This window comes from Lonchura striata, chromosome Z (genome assembly GCF_050655825.1).
Source record: "Lonchura striata isolate lonStrDom1 chromosome Z, ASM5065582v1, whole genome shotgun sequence".
Taxonomy (NCBI): Eukaryota; Metazoa; Chordata; class Aves; order Passeriformes; family Estrildidae; genus Lonchura; species Lonchura striata.
This window is the reverse complement of record NC_140740.1, coordinates 20,308,995-20,325,033: the sequence shown is the minus strand read 5'-3', so window position 1 is coordinate 20,325,033 and position 16,039 is coordinate 20,308,995. Positions and strand designations below refer to the sequence as shown.

At 36.8% G+C, this 16,039-nt stretch overlaps 1 long non-coding RNA gene across 3 annotated transcripts in view; it reads right to left on the bottom strand.

Annotated features, from left to right (window-relative positions):
- Window positions 1–16,039, bottom strand: part of LOC146763679 (uncharacterized) — a 131,926-nt gene that overhangs the window by 95,642 nt on the left and 20,245 nt on the right. For all 3 annotated transcript variants that reach the window (XR_014951236.1, XR_014951238.1, XR_014951239.1), the window contains exon 1: window positions 4,241–16,039. This exon is cut by the window's right edge and continues 20,245 nt beyond it. This is a non-coding gene — a long non-coding RNA (uncharacterized LOC146763679). The remainder of the gene's footprint in view (window positions 1–4,240) is intronic.

Here is a 16,039-nt window from a genome sequence, read left to right as displayed (position 1 = left end):
ACAGTTCTTATATTCCCTTTTATCTTCAAAAATATAAACTTTTAAATTGTGAAATCAGTAAGCTATTGTCATAAAGGCACACATATTGTTAACCTACTCTTGCCTCTAGTGCATTGTATGATGCACACCCAGCATATACACTCAGTACAAGGCTTGTCTGTTAGCAGAGACTGTAACCAGCTGTTCACAATCCATTTCAGATTGTCACAGGATTGATGGATCTCACCAGATAGGCTATAAATTGAGTCTCTTCACCTGCCGCTGGTCAAGAGTGGAAACTTTAATGTTCAAAGAGAAATGACCATGCCTGAGTACTCACTGTTTCCCTATCTTAAATGTATTTCATACTTCTGTAAGCTGGTTGGGTCAGAAAAAAAAAAAAAGAAATGTTAAATCCACACTGTACCTTGAACCATTAGGACGTGCACCAACTTATTTCACATGACCAAAGTGTCACTTTCTGGGAAAGTTATCATTATGTGATGGCCTAACTATATAGCCCATACAGAAGTAAAGTCTCTCAAATATGTTTGCGTAAAATTCCTCCCTCTTTTTTTATTTTCATTCATTTGTGCTTCCAAGCACTCAATACTGTAGAAATTTGTCCACGTGAGGAGCAGTGCCAGGGAGATTCAGTCTCTGCAGCTACATTGCAAGAGGTGCCACAGACTCACTGCACCTCCTGTGCTGGAGAGGGATGAGAATCTCAGAGAAAACATTTTCCATTTCAAAGAGCAGACTGCTATTCACTTTTCTCATTATTATTATTTTCGCAGCTCTGCTCAGTCCATCATAGTGCTGTGAAACAAGATAAAGAGCTTTTAAGATATGTTATTGTTTTTGTGTATGTTCAAGTACTTTTGACTATGTTTCCTTTAACAGCCAGGATTGTGTTGGATTTTTTTTCCATGGCTATTTCTTTGTGGACCACTGCTAATCATATATGTAACCGTATTCTGAATTGAAATAAATTTATTCAGTTTTAAAATCTGTTATGTTCCCCTCCCTTATCCCTGTGCCTGATACCTTTATACTGGTCGTATAAAGGGTTGTTTGGTGGTGGTTGGGGTTGGCTGGGTTTTTTTTTCATCTAAACACATCCTTCCAAAGCTGTCATTATAAAACAGAAAGGTGTTTCCACCATGTTTCATTATTTGCTGACATTATCTACTTGTATTGAAAAGAGCTTACAGAACCAGAAATTAGTACAAAAATGTGTATAGCAATAATATACTTAGAGTGCCTCCTAATTCCTGGGAATGAAAGAAGTTTGGCTATTTTGTGAATTTAGGCCTTAAGAAACTCATTTTACCAAAAACTCAATAGTACCCTGATTTATAAACAATGGATTCCTTAAAAGTTTCAATACTTTCACACATTTCAGCTTGCCCAAACCAAGCTAGTCTTGCTTCCACAGTCTTGCTTCTTGTTTAAGGTCTTTACTGCAAATTATTAACTTAAATACATGGTGGAGGAGAAATGCAGAGGTCCCACCACACCCAACCACAAGTAAGTTGCAGGGACAATTTTTAAGTTTCACATTATGGGAGATTTTTATATGTAATAGTGGATGACAAGGTAAAGGCAGTAACTTAATTTCCTTTCACAAGAACCCTGTTTACTAAAAGTCAAATTATCCAGTAGTCATTAGACATATAGAAGATGCAACCCATTATTAGCTGTATTGACATATACAGAAGAATTATCTCCTACAGCCCCTGCTACTCTTAAAAAAGGAGATGGGAACTAGAAGACATTAAGCAGGCAGCAAAAAGACTTCAATTGTCTACTCTAAAACAGGTCAGCAAAACAGGGTTATTGATTAGAGGAACATCAGGAGAGTTAACCAAGAAATTTTTTTGCTATCTTTATCCTTCCTTTCTTTACAGTGTTGAGCACAAGCACTATGGGGCTAAAATCTACATGATGAAAGGAGCAAGGTCCATTTCATAAGGATTTACATGGAACATTTTCATTCAGTCAAAAACCTATGCCTTGTGAAACTCCGAGCAGATGTCCAGAAGGTTCATTAAAAAAAAAATTGCCTGTTTTATTATAAAATTTATTGATCAACTGTATATCTTTTTTGATAGATGTATTAGATTTCAGTAGGGGATTCCTGTAAATTGAAAATTGGTGATAGCTCTAATTTGAAAACATTTAATAAAATACATATTGCACAATATGAAAAGCAACTCCATTGGAGGAAAAGCAGGAGAGTGCAACATGTTTGCCATCACAGGAATACAATTAATTAATTAAACACTGAACTTTTGTGAGGCTGATCATCATTTCCTCAGGCTTACAATAATGAAAAGTTTCATTTAATACAACAAAATTGGTGAGGGGAACTAGAGAAGGCTGCATATATCTTGCATAGGAGCTCTTGCACATCCTAAATGACACATTCTCACAAAAGTTCTCTCTTTTAAGACTATGACTTCCAGTACAAACTGGAAGAAAAGTAGCACATAAGTGCAGTGGTAGGAAAATATATTTTCTTCTAGGAAGGACCTATTTCACTGCAAATTATGGTTTCCAGTTCTACTACAATTTGTGACTACATTAAAGAATAGTGTTATATTTGAGGAGCTGATTTCCCATAAGCCCTTGGCAGAGAGTTTTCTTTCATCCAACATCATCTTTCTGAAAAGGTCTGATTTCTTTCCCCTAGTACCTTTACAGAGTGAAGTCCTATTAGTTAAATTTAGCTCCTAGGACTCTAAATTTCTGTAAAGAAACAAACTTGACTGATTTGCTTTTCTTGTGCTCTGCTATCAAACATCACCAAGTTTTTTTTAAACAGCAATAACAATGTAAAATTCTCCACATTTCAAACCAGAAAGCTCAAATCTAATGTTTTTTCCTTAAAAAAAACTTGAAAACCCTGTCTGTAGATTATCGTTCATCCAGAAAAAAGCCATACATCATTGAAAATTATGTCCATTCCTAGTCTTTAAAATTCCTTCAAACGTCAGTAGCAGAGGTATTATCCCATGTACCATGCCAAATAGAAGCAACTCTATTCCACCCACTTATGTTCTTTCTTTAGTTTAATTGAATGGTTTAATTGAAGTGTTTTCATTTCCTGCACTAAAATAGTATGCAACATCCTAGCTCTGACTTATCTACCTTCTTGCAGTCAGCAGTCTGTTTCTGTGGAAATGTAAAACATTCCACTATGTGTATAAAATAATTTGTGATCTCAGGTACTATAGGACCCTGATAAAGAGCAATATTTAGACTCAATTTAATAGAGTGGGCAGGATCATTGTCTGGGCTTTATAGCTTGCCAATGCTCCCAGTGACTCCAGCAAATGAGCCTACTCAAGAGTTACAAAGAAACCTTCAGCTTTTCACTTATTTAACATCCAAATAAAACAGATATGGAAAATATTGATAAGGTTTGTGCAGAAAAGTGAGAGCCAGAATTATTCTTGCCAGCCTTTGCCTACCAAACACATTAAGAAATTATTTTACATCTAATATTAGAGAGAAGAATTGGACCTCTAGCACAAGTCTCCAGAAAATCACTCAGCAGGAATGAATGTGGCTTCACATGAGATGACACAAGAATACATATGTTGTGTCAGGTTATCACTAAGCTTCAGGTGGGTTATCAGAGATGATGCTGGAGGACAGATGTTGCCAAGAGCAATGAATTTTGCCTGTAGAAGGAGGGTATGCTCCAATCAAACATATCCTACAATGCTACCACAATTTTGAAAAGATCCTTTCAGTGTTTCAGGGACCTTAGAGATGATGGGCTGGGGGCAGAGACAATAGCTCATTAACTATTTCTCTCCCATGTATACCAAAAAATAGTTTCTAATTGAAAATTATCACAACTACAGAGAAAATTATCTGAAAATAACTCTTACTTCGTTCACTTCCCCCCCTCCCACCCCCCGCCACTGCCCCCCACCCCATTTCTTCAAATTTCTTGGCTTTAAGACTTCCCACACTCCTCTCTCCGCTTCCCCCTCTCCCACCTCTCACCTCCTCCCTCTCCAATCTGTCTTCCCCGCCTCCCTTGGCAGGCTCTTAAGCTTTAATTCAATAGTTAAAAGGCTGAATCAAAACTTGTATAATGGGCTTGAAAAACTTTTATTCCGTCAGAAAAGGAGAAGAGGTTAAGAACAACCCAGATTTGATTTTGCATCCATGGGAGTAAGCAGAGTGACCTACCAATATTTCCCCCTTCACATGGATATATTATTTGCCAGGTGTTAAATTTTACCTGCATAGTCAAGAGCAGCCGTAGGGGAACCTCAGAGACAGGTATGAAGCACAACAAGGCTGTTCCTTAGGCCCTTCTCATCTGAGACAGTTCATTAATGCTGTAACCTGAAACCCAAAACCTAGAAGCTGCTTTAGCTTTAGTGGAAGGCAAATTTCAGGGAGAAAAAAAAAAAAAAACAGAATGAGGTAAGGAAATTAGAGGTATGAAAAAGTGGAGAAAGAATGCCCAGTTTTATTCTTTCTATCCAAAGCAGCTCAATTTCAGTTTAAATAAGCAGAACATGCAGATAGGGACTGTGAGAAGTCTGCCATGCAGGGGAGAGCAGAAAATTACTTGTTTGGCCTGATAAAAATGCTGATCTATGCTATGACTGATGAACCTAATTTTAAAGAATGAGCACAAGTCAGAGAAAAAATCCACCAGTGCTAGTAGACAGTATTAACACAAAACTAAGTATAAACATGCTGTTGGCCAGTTTTAACACCCTGAATAATTCATAGTATGCTGACACCAGTAATAGAGTCTCTGTAACCCGGTAACCCCAATGCCTGATCCAGCAGCTGGTTTGTCAAAGGATAATCACAACCTGATATTGATCAGGACTCAAATAATTTGGTATAAGGAGGTTCAGGTATCAGAATAATGCAAACAAGAATCAGCAAGTGATGAGAGAGCAATGTCTGAAAATGCTAGAAATGTATTAGATACCACTGTATTTGCTTTTGTTTTTGCCCTTGCTATAACCCAGTATGAATATGAGGAAGAAGTTCTTTGCACTGCTAGTGGCTATGCACTGTAACAGATTACCCAGGGAGGTTGTGGGATCTCCCTCAGTGAAGATATTTAAGAATTGTCTGGACACAATTCAGTGCCATATCCTTTATGATGACTCTTCTTGAGGCAGGGAGGTTGCATCAGATGGTTAAATTTAGTCCTTTCCAAAATGAACCATTCTGTGATTCTGTGGTCTATAAGATTTTAGTAGAAAAAGGGAAAAACAAGTTTTACTCACTTGGGAGAATTGCTTTTAGATTGTTTAAAATTTTTAGATTTTTAGATTTTTAATTGTTTTTAGATTAAAAATTTTAAAAAGGAAATAAATCATGCTTCATTATACAGCTAATAAAAGGAACAAAACCAATACACAGATTTTTCATCATGACATGGAGAGAAGAATCAGGCCGATTTTTTGTCAAAGGTCACCATTGCACCATTTGAGTTTCATGCAATCTAAAAATAATAAATAAAGTTACATATTTTATGTGTTGGAGCCCAGGTACTTGTTCTCTTCAAACTATTTCCTTTAAGGTAAATGGTAAAATTAGAAATACAGACTATATAAATTTATTCTGGCTGTACTTGGTTTTGTTAAGTTTTTTCCCCCAGCAATTTAAGGGTTTAAAAATAAATCAGCCATACTGCATTGCTTCAGAAAAAAAAACTTCGATCTCAGATATAACTTCTAAAGAGAATTTTTTTTTTAATTAATCCTAGGATTTTAAAATCTGCAAAGCATGTGGGGGGTGCACACATATCTTCACATGCACTGAAGCCAGACATTGTACAAGGGCAAAGTTTTAGCTGTAAGTGAGGCTTACAAGGACCTTCCATCCTCTGGGAAATGGGATGCACACCACAGCAGCAGTGCCACACATCTCTCAGATCCTCACCACAACAGCCATGTGTGTTTCACATACAAAATATTCAAATTGCACATACTTTAAAAAGAAGAGTAAAATTTTTACCAACTTGTAATCAGTCACAACTATTGCATATTTAGACTTTTCTTTTTGTTTGAATTTTATCTATGAGTTCATCCTTGCTGTTTGTAGTGACAATATACATAATAAAACTATTATTTCTTTTTGATAAGAGAAAATAAAGAAACTACAATAATCAGAAAATATTTACATTAGTTGCCATCACCCAAAAAACAACACTAATTTTTTTGAGACTGATATTTAGGAGCACTTTTCCCTGATTTCTTCTTAAAACATATGAAAAAACTGAACATTTTCTGTCAATTTTTAGTTACTCATTGGCAACTTAATAAAAAAAAGAAAAAGAAACTAAGGAAAGCAGAGACTGTGACTACATCCTGTTATTACAAGGGGTTTTTTATTGCAAAGAAAAAGCCAAAAGTTGCATTCATTTAATCTCCTTCTCCAATGTTTTCATTTCCCCTTGTACATATACATCCACCCTACACACAGTGAGTGCATATGGGACATTGAAATTAGTATTAGCTCAGTGTGGAAGCTTTGACATGCGATACTTTGCAGAGCTGCCAGCAGAATGACAGTCTACTTACCACAATGCAGACTATTCTTTATCTATTCAGCTCACTTCCAATAGTCTTATATCAGTGTCACAAAGAAGATTGTGCCTTCCAAAAGAAGAACTTGCACCCCTCAGGGTTAGTTCTCTCTCCCAGAGGATTGAATATCAGTTCTGAAGCTTTTTAGAATTTTTATCAGATGAAAATAAAGGTTAAATGAAATCAAATTAAGAGAAGTGAAAACAAACAGGCCAAAATATAATAAGTAGATAAACTAGAATTCATGTTTCTAGTACATTGTTTCCAGAGGCAAGAACTTGTTTTTTGTAGCATGGCAATTTTTTTGTAGCAGCGAAGCTGGGACTTCCTCTTTGAGCATATAAAGAACATTGCACCATGAATTCAAATGTACAGATTGCAGCAGTTAAACATAACTACTTTCTCCTGGAAAATTCATTGCAATGTGCTGTTCCATGAAATAGATGTGTTGCATTGAAAACTATAAATGGTGCTACATATGGACACCAGCAGACCATGAGAAACACCTCAGAAGCTAACACATCTTTTACTACCTGTGTCTCCATTCTGGTACCAGTGACCATGGCAAGCATAATATTCTTTTGAATGGGTTTGTGGATCCAAGGAGAGAAGGTACCACATAATTTGCCAGTTCTTGCTGAAGTTATAAGACCACAATGCTAGGTGCTATAGGAAAAAAAAAAAAAAAAGCCATGTAGAAGATTTAGAGGGAGACCAAATAGGATGGATAAGTAACTTCCTATAGCAATATAGTGGTAAAGACAAGAACAAAGAAAAGGTCCTTAATCCTAGCCTAGCAATTCCCTCTTCCCCACTCCATTTGCCACCATGGTATTAACTGTACTTTTAAGAACTAATTTTTAAGGCTGTATTACCTGTAAGTGTGGGAACATTTTGTGTGGAGGAGTGCTGCAAAAAGGCTATTTAAAAGAACAAAAATACCATATGCTTCCTGGATTAATTTTGAAGGCTCATTAAGGTCAACATCGAAGACTCAGATACACTACTGACTTGGCGTGTCCCTTGATCAGAGAGGGGTAGTATTTTTGTAAACAAAGTTGCTATTTAACCCAGTCCTGAATAAACTTGTGTGCAAATATTCTAAGCTGCAATGTTGCTGTACCTTGGGAGAAGAAATGCCAAATAGATGCCGAATTTACTAATCCTAAATAACTTCATTTATGAATACAACAGGCAATAAAGAAAATTTGTATTATCTAGCAACTCCAAAGCTGTTTCCTACCAAACTAGCAGCCAGTTCTACAAACTGGTAATCCAAAACTGACAAGAGGCTGTGTCAGAAAGGGTGTGTAGTGTTGTTTCTGTTAATAGAAAACGATGTTTTAAATAAGGTTAACACCTTCCAATACTGTCATGTTATTCTTACTACTAAGAATAAATAATATACTTGAGAAGGAAAGTCTAAGAATCTACCCTGAAATATTCCAGTGATACCAAATTTAGTTCCAATATCCATGAATATAAAAAAAAGTAATGCATTAACTAAATCCATATAAAATCTAAATGCATGATTCTACTGCAGTATCAGTTCTGTAAATAAAATAGTATTGATGTTAGTGAACATACAGTAGATGTTTTCATATTGAAAAATATTTACTTTCAAATTGCCAGCCAAAGACCTAAAACTCCATTTTGAAAGCTCTGGCATTTATTTTCATGTTAACAAAGCTTTTTTTTTTTTAATTTCAGTTACCAATCAGTGGGAAAAAAAGTAAGAAAAATCATTATTTCTAATCTGACAGAAGGAGATGTTTTGCATAACCTTACTTTGAAACTAATATATTTTTTATTTGAAGAACAACCTCTGCAGAAATTTCATTTAATTCTACAGTTCTCAGAATTTTATTTCATGCACAGAGAGAAGTAAGGATGGGCACATTTGATCAAACCAAAAGTACTTGTTCCTCTTTAACTCTATTGACTGAAAACTTGTATTCATAATATCATTTTTAATAGGCAATTGAATTCAACCCAACTTAATTTAAAATCATCTTTAAAATGATGATTTTCAAGTGATTTTAAAATTATTACATTTTCAAGGTAATAATTACAATACCAAAGGGAAAAGGCTGGCAGGTTATATAAATAAATTTGATATTAGGGGAAAAAGCAGATGTACTAAATAGTAAATACAGCTGTTCAGCTTTTTCAACTTTCAAGTTTATGCCTCTATTTGCAATTTTTTATGACCCTATTTCCTTAAAAAAAAAAAATCTGTGCAAATCCAGTTTTCAGCCCTAAAATAGACCTTACTTTTAGTATAAAGAATGTTGAATGACAAAAATCTTTAACTTAAAAAAAAAATCAGTAACAAATATAAAACTTTCTAAAGGGATATTTTGATTTCTTACATTGTTTATAAGACTACCCTCTTTCCTTCTAATTTTTGTGTATTTTTTCCCTAATTACTTCAACTGATATTAATTTAGGATATGTCCATTTCCTGCCAGAATTTGTACCCACATGTCAAAGTTATGCTACTTTAGTCACAGAATAATAATCACTTCCCTGCAAGATGTTTAGGTGAAAATCATTGCGTAAGTGAATTTCACTTAAACTCAAGAAGAAGATCTGAATGTTGACAGGCCCTCAGGAAAATGCATCAACAGACCTACCCCACTGACTACATGCTCTAGTGTATTAAATGTATTACATCCCTCTAAGGTCTCTTCAGATGCAATTCAGAGTGTATTAGGATACCTTCTTTGGAGGAATTCTCAACCACTAGGAAAAATATAACTATGTTCATAAGGCTGAGTTTAAAACATCTAAATACAGGAATGTAAAATCAGTATGCGTCAGCCACTTTGCTGTTAGGAATGTACTAGCAGTAAGAGTTGTGGCAGGACAATTGTTCTATGACAGCAAAAGCCCAATTCTCCCTCATCACACCTGGCACTTGCGTAAAATTTCCCACCTAAAGGTCTTTGATGAAAGATCCTGCCTAGAAAGGCCGATCTCTTTCCTAGTATTTCTTTTTTCCACTATCCCAGTCCTAATAGTTAAAATTTTTGCAGTTTAAATGCTTATTTTTTTGTCTGCTCCTTGGGCACAGGGAATAACTTTGTTAACCTTCTCAGAGCAAAACTGGTGAGTTATTAAACCCTTTGCTACAGTAATATCCTCAAAGTTACAGAAGCCCAAATCACTTGATCCTTCCTAGCACATCATATTTTTTGGATCTCCAATCACTATCTCACAAGCAGCCATGCTAATAGCCATGAATCTAGACTTCCATGGAGAAAGGCACAAATAATTGGACTTTTCTTCAACTATAATGTCATCAGATATAACAGAATGCTTTCTTCCTCTCTTATAGAAAAGTTTTGCTTCAGTAGAGATTTGCATTTTTTTTTTCTTTCTTTTATTTCTGTAACACAATAATGCAAGCAACTCATTGTAGCTGCAGAGGACCCCACAGCCCTGTATCATCCAGACAGAAGGCATGTACAGATATTTAGTCTCACTCAAATATAGGTGTTTATACTTGATCTTGTTGCATTTAGTTAATGGTTGTCTTGGCATCATTACAAATTTGCCAAGACTCTTTGTTTCTGAATTCCAGCCTGCAGGACTTCAACCTCTCATATTATACATAAAGCTAAAAAGACCACAATGGTCATCCAGGATTTCAGAGTTTCCATTAATGACAGATCAAGAGTGATCCTTACAGAAACTCATTTTGACAGAAATAATTTGAAACAGTTTTGAGTGTCATTTTGCAAATAGACTTTTACTTATTGTCTTATGCTTTAATTTAGATAGATTGTAATGAACTGTCAAAAACCTTACTATGTTAAAGATATACATCTGAGACAATTACCATGACTCTAAGTGCCATTCCTCTAACCAAATAATTGGCTACCTTATTATGAAACAGGAAATCAAGGAGAAAAATACCTGATTCCAAATTATTTGTTAAATTAGCAATCTGAAATTATTTTTTTTCTTAGAAAACTGAAGAGAAAGAAATTTTAAAAGAATTAATTGGTTCCAATAATATATAAACTCCTTTTGTACTAAGTACTACTGTGTTCTCTGCAATTTTGAGGAACCAAAAAAGTGTTGATGACATCACCACAAGAAGGGGTATGCAACAGAAACACTCAAAATGTACATAAAAATGTACAGAACAGATTTAAAAAGAACATGAGGGTTACTAATTGAGCATGTTCCAACAAATGTAGGACAAGCTTATGGTAATGGGAGGTTGGCAGGAGGGAAAACAGAGGTGAGCAAACAATTTGAAGGCCATACATCAAAGAAAATCAGAACACACTACCACAGCATGAACAGACAATGCCTCACAGGAATTATTTTTCTTCTGTATGTACCTAAGACAATGAATAAATACAAGGAGAATAGAATAACCATTTCAATGCTAAAAACAAAAACAAAAAAGAGCAAAAGCACAACATAGTCTGAGGAGCTGATCAATCAGTACAGTAGTAAAAAAATAAATTCATATGCAAAAATTTGCTAAAAGTGCAAACAAAAATATTTTTAAAACACAATTAACACACATTTGGGTATTGCTTTCATATTTCTTTTTTGATGAAAAGTAAGTGAACATGAGGCACAGACTAATTACCTGTTCTTTTTAGGCAAATCCCCAAGGCCATTATCAGGTCTTGTTGAATTTAATTTTGATCAGCGTTTAAAAGAATGGGTGAGAATATTGTGTTTCCCATTTACATACCTGCCCAGCAGCACAGGAAGTCACTGGGCACACTTAGCCATTATGTACCTATAGAATTTCCTATAGTAACAGATTTGGGATCTGTTCAGGGGGCTCTCTGAATAAAGAGTAGGCACAGCCTTGACTACATCTTGACTGCAACAGCAGAGCTTCATCAATGAACAGTTGGAGTCCCATCAACTTATTTTCCAAGTACCCACAGTTTTCCCCTTCCACTCTGCTCAGTGTAAACCATCCTACTTTAATGCCAGTGTTGATCTTAATACTGCTCTGGACATTGACCTGTAATTTTTGCAAGAAAGTCTTGACAATTCTGAACAGCTATATAAATAATTGAAAGCAATTAACTACTGCTTCACCTGTGCAAAAAGTAAAGACAGTGATCTATCACCAGAAGTAGAAAATTACTGAAGGCATTACTTCAGCCAAGCTCTCCAAAAGGAGGTTTCTGTATCCTTTTCTGTAGTGTTGTTTTATTTTGTTTTTCAAAGTATGTATATTGAATGCTACTTTCTGCAGAAAAAAATATTTCATTAGTTTTCTGAGATTTTCAAAGGTACAAGCAGCAGCTAGGGTGCCAGTCTCAATATGCTGCTGTTCATAATTCCTGCTTTTAACAATCAGCACCGTTCAGAGTTTGGAATTATGCTTCTTTTTTTACATCATAGGTTGAACCTGATGATCTCAGAGGTCTTTTCCAACCTAGTTCATTCTGTGACCCTGTGTTTCTATGATTCTGTGATTCTTATTTTACTTATGAGGAGTGACAATTCTAAAGACACCACAGCATCTCACATTCATTCACACAACCCCATTCCAGATGTGAGCATTTTTTAAACAGGTGACCATGTGCACCCTCTTACCAGCAAAAACGTCTCTTCTGTTTGCATAGTCTAATGGATTATCTACAATTTTCTCTTGCCACAACATATTGCAAGTCATACTTGGTTGGAACGACACAGCTGTAGTAGGAAAAAAATTGTAGTTACTTGTAGTTAGGAAAAAAAATCCAACACCCTGTGCTGAAAGAATAGACTAGCATCTACAGGTGGTCAAAATTCCAATTTCCAGGCACTCTTGCATTTCTTGTCCACTCCTGACTAGATAGATCTTGTAAGCACAGGTATGGCTGGCATGCTTATCAGGGCAACTGACACTTGAGATTGAAGAATTCCAAATTTTCTTAGTAATTTAGACCCAAAAATCACAAATACAACAAAAGAAAAATATGAGACTCTCCTGAACTATTTCTTGCATGTTAATTTTGAGTAATGCTTGCAATCCTCCAGTACTAAAGACTAACAAAAGATACATACAAAGTTATTTTAATACTAGGAATGGAGAAAAAAACCCTTTGATATCTTTGAGGGTTGGGTGGTGCTTTTTCTTTTTTTTTTCTTAAGCAAAATTTCTGCGTTGGTGTAAGGCAGATTTTCCAGGCTTCAACAAACCAGATGGCCATCCAAAATTGTGATATGAAATTTTTATAGGAAGCTAAGAGCTGAACCCATCTATGGGAGAGATTTTTCAGAGATTCCAAACTTTTAAAAATAAATATTACAGCAAGATCTTATGTATCTACATTGAACTGCAATGAGTCAATAAATAACCACAGTGATAATTACCTAAATTCTATATTTAGAAGGAACAGAACACATGCAATAAACAATAGCACATTGTGATATTAATGAAGCACTTGCTTCCTCTAAATGTAGAAATTCAGCAATTATCACCAGAATTGGCATGTATAAAGGTGCCGGTGACAATTTTAAAAAGGCATATTGCTTATATGATAGACCAGAATGCATGCTTTGGACCCAGTGCATTCTGTTATGAAGGATTCAGTGACACAGTCCCACACTGAGCCAAGCTTATGCTCAGCACAGCATCGGCTCTGGTGGAGAGGAAGAGGTGCTTGCAAGCCTTCCTTCTGCTTGCCCCAACTATGAGCTGGCCAGAGGCCAGCTCAGCCATCAGCACAAACTAGATCTGCTAAAAAGATGTTCTACTTTACACCAGAAGGTTTGGACCCCTGAGGAGTGCACCACTCAGGCATTACAGCATGTATTGAACTACAGACCTTTCCTATCAAACCTCTGTCAGACTCCTTCGTCTCCATTATGTCCTCAGGCATTTCCCCCACACATTTAAACCCTTTCAGAAAAGTTGGCAGGGTTGGGCACACCGAGCTGAAATGTCTCTCAGGCACAGGACTTGCCCTCTTGAGCTTTGGGGTCACTCTTAGTAATTCTCCTTTGTAGATGAAGATTTGGCCTGAAGACCTGCTGTCAAAGAAGTACTTCCAGGCAGCTTGCTTTTCCAGACCTGCATCCCTGGCCTCGTGTGCACACAGAGGCAAGCTGCTTTGATGCCTGTGCCTCTCCAGCCTGCTTTTTTGTCTTTATCCATCTTTCTTTCCTGGGTGAAAAATATCCTGCTTACATTTTTCCTTAGATGTTTTCATGGCATGTGGTTTCCTACAACCCTATTGTATTTCCCTCAAAGAAAGAAAATATACTTCATAGATATAGGAAACTGATCATTTACCACCTGGCTAACTGCAGGGTTTGAGTTTTGGTTTTCCACCCTATTACATGCCAAGAAAAGTCAGCCACAGAGCTGAGATCTCAGACAATGGACTAAGTCTTCTCTAATTCTCTGAGCAATGAAGGCTTCATGCTCATACTTCACACTATAGTTGCTGTGCAGAAAGCACTGCTGAACTGCTAGGAACAATTTCTTTACTGGGTACTACCCTGCCAAGGAATCTGCAGCACAGCCTGCAGTGATCAGAAGGGTATCCTTGTGTTTAGGAACTTGGCATAGATTATAAAAGAAAATTTATTACTGAAAGGGAAGGGTAGTCATTTTCAAAATTAGAGAATTCAGTTGTTTTGTTCATTCACCAGCATTCTGAATGTGTATATTCCACAATAGAAGTGTAAGTGGTTACTGTGACTCTGCTCCTCTCAGTGCACCCTGAAAGATGAAAAGCTGGAGCTCTGCACATCCCCTGCACTCACACAGATGTGTGAAATGATTGCATGCGGCCTTGATGGAGAGCATCAGTAGTCAGTCATGCTCCTTCATCTCTGCCTCAGGAAGTCTCACCAGAAGCTGACTCCTGTAGCTTCAGGGACATATTCACAGGCAGATGCTCCCAGCCTCAGGGAGATGACAACCATCACACATTGCCAGGATGGGAAGACAATTGCAATATTTTGGAGCATTATATCACTGAACATATACAAGATCACATGGAGAAGATAACATGCAAGGAAGAATTAATATACCAGCTATGTCAACAAAGGATATGAATAAAAGGACTGCAGCTCATGCTTTCCTTTTCTAAGAGGTAACACTTCCAGAGAACACAGGGTACAGAAAGCTCTCCATAGGAATCTACAGAGTGTCATGGTTTAACCCCAGACAGTAACCAAGTCCCACACAGCTGTTCATCCACTATTTCACCTAGGATCAGGGATAAAAACTGGAAGGGTAAGTGCCAGAAAACTCCTGGGTCGAGATGAAGACTGTTCAATAGAGAAGGCAAAGTCCACACATGCAAAGTGAATTAATTCACTGCTTCCCAGAGGAAGGAAGGTGTTCAGCCATCTCCATGAGAGCAGAGCCCCATTATATGTAATAGTAACTTGAGAAGAAAAACATCATCATTCCAAATGTTCCCCATAGTGCTTTCTTCCTTGCCTCACTTTATATATTGAACATGATGTTACATGGTTTAGTCAGCTGGAGTCACCTGTCCCTGACATGTCTCATCCCAGCCTCCCAAGCACTTCCAACCTCCTCACCAGCATGGAAAATATATGAGAAGTAGAAAAGTTCTTGGTTCTGTGGAAGCCCTGCTCAGTAATAACAAAAACATCTCTATATCATCAATCCTGACAACTTCCACACAAATCCAAAACACAGCCACTGTGAAGAAAATTGACCCTACCCCAGCTGAAACAAGTACAAGAGACAGCCTAAGCAGATTTTTAAGAGAAACAATTGAAATTTTTCTACAGAAACTTGCATGATAACATGCATGATTACATTCACATCACTGAGACTCTAAATATGCTGATCTAAATGTCTGTTAACATAAACTGCTTAGAATTGACCCCACAGAATTAGAGCTCAGAAGCTTCTAAGGTCATTAAGTTGATTCATTTGGCAGTTGTGCTGACTCTTACATCTCTACTACCACCATATAATGTTCTCCTCCACAAATAGCCAAAGACCCTTTGTGATGATAGTGGAAAAATTGCCACAAGGGTCACAGAATCATTAAGATTGGAAAAGAGTTCCAAAATCATCAAGTCTACCCTTTGACCAAATTCCACCATGCCCACTGAACCATACCACATCTATTCACCAGGGATGGTAGCTTTACCCCTAGGGACCCTGTTCCAATGCTGACTACCCTTTCAGTGAAGAAATTTTTCCTGATATCCAACCTCAACCTCTCCCAGTGCAACTTGTCTTATCAGTAGTTGTGTAGGAAAAAACACTGCACCTCACTTTGCTACAATCTCCTTTAAGGTAGTCGGAGAGGGCAATTAGGTCTCCTCTGAGCCTTCTTTTCTCCAAGCTAGAAAACTCTGTCTGCAACGACAGGAGAGACAACACCTCTCAGCCACCTAACCACTAGATGTCTTTCTGACTTGAAAAAAGTATTTGAAGTTCCCAAACACTAAGCTGGGAGCTCTTATCACAGCAACCAGAAAGGGACTGCTTGTCTCACTCTAGGATGAGT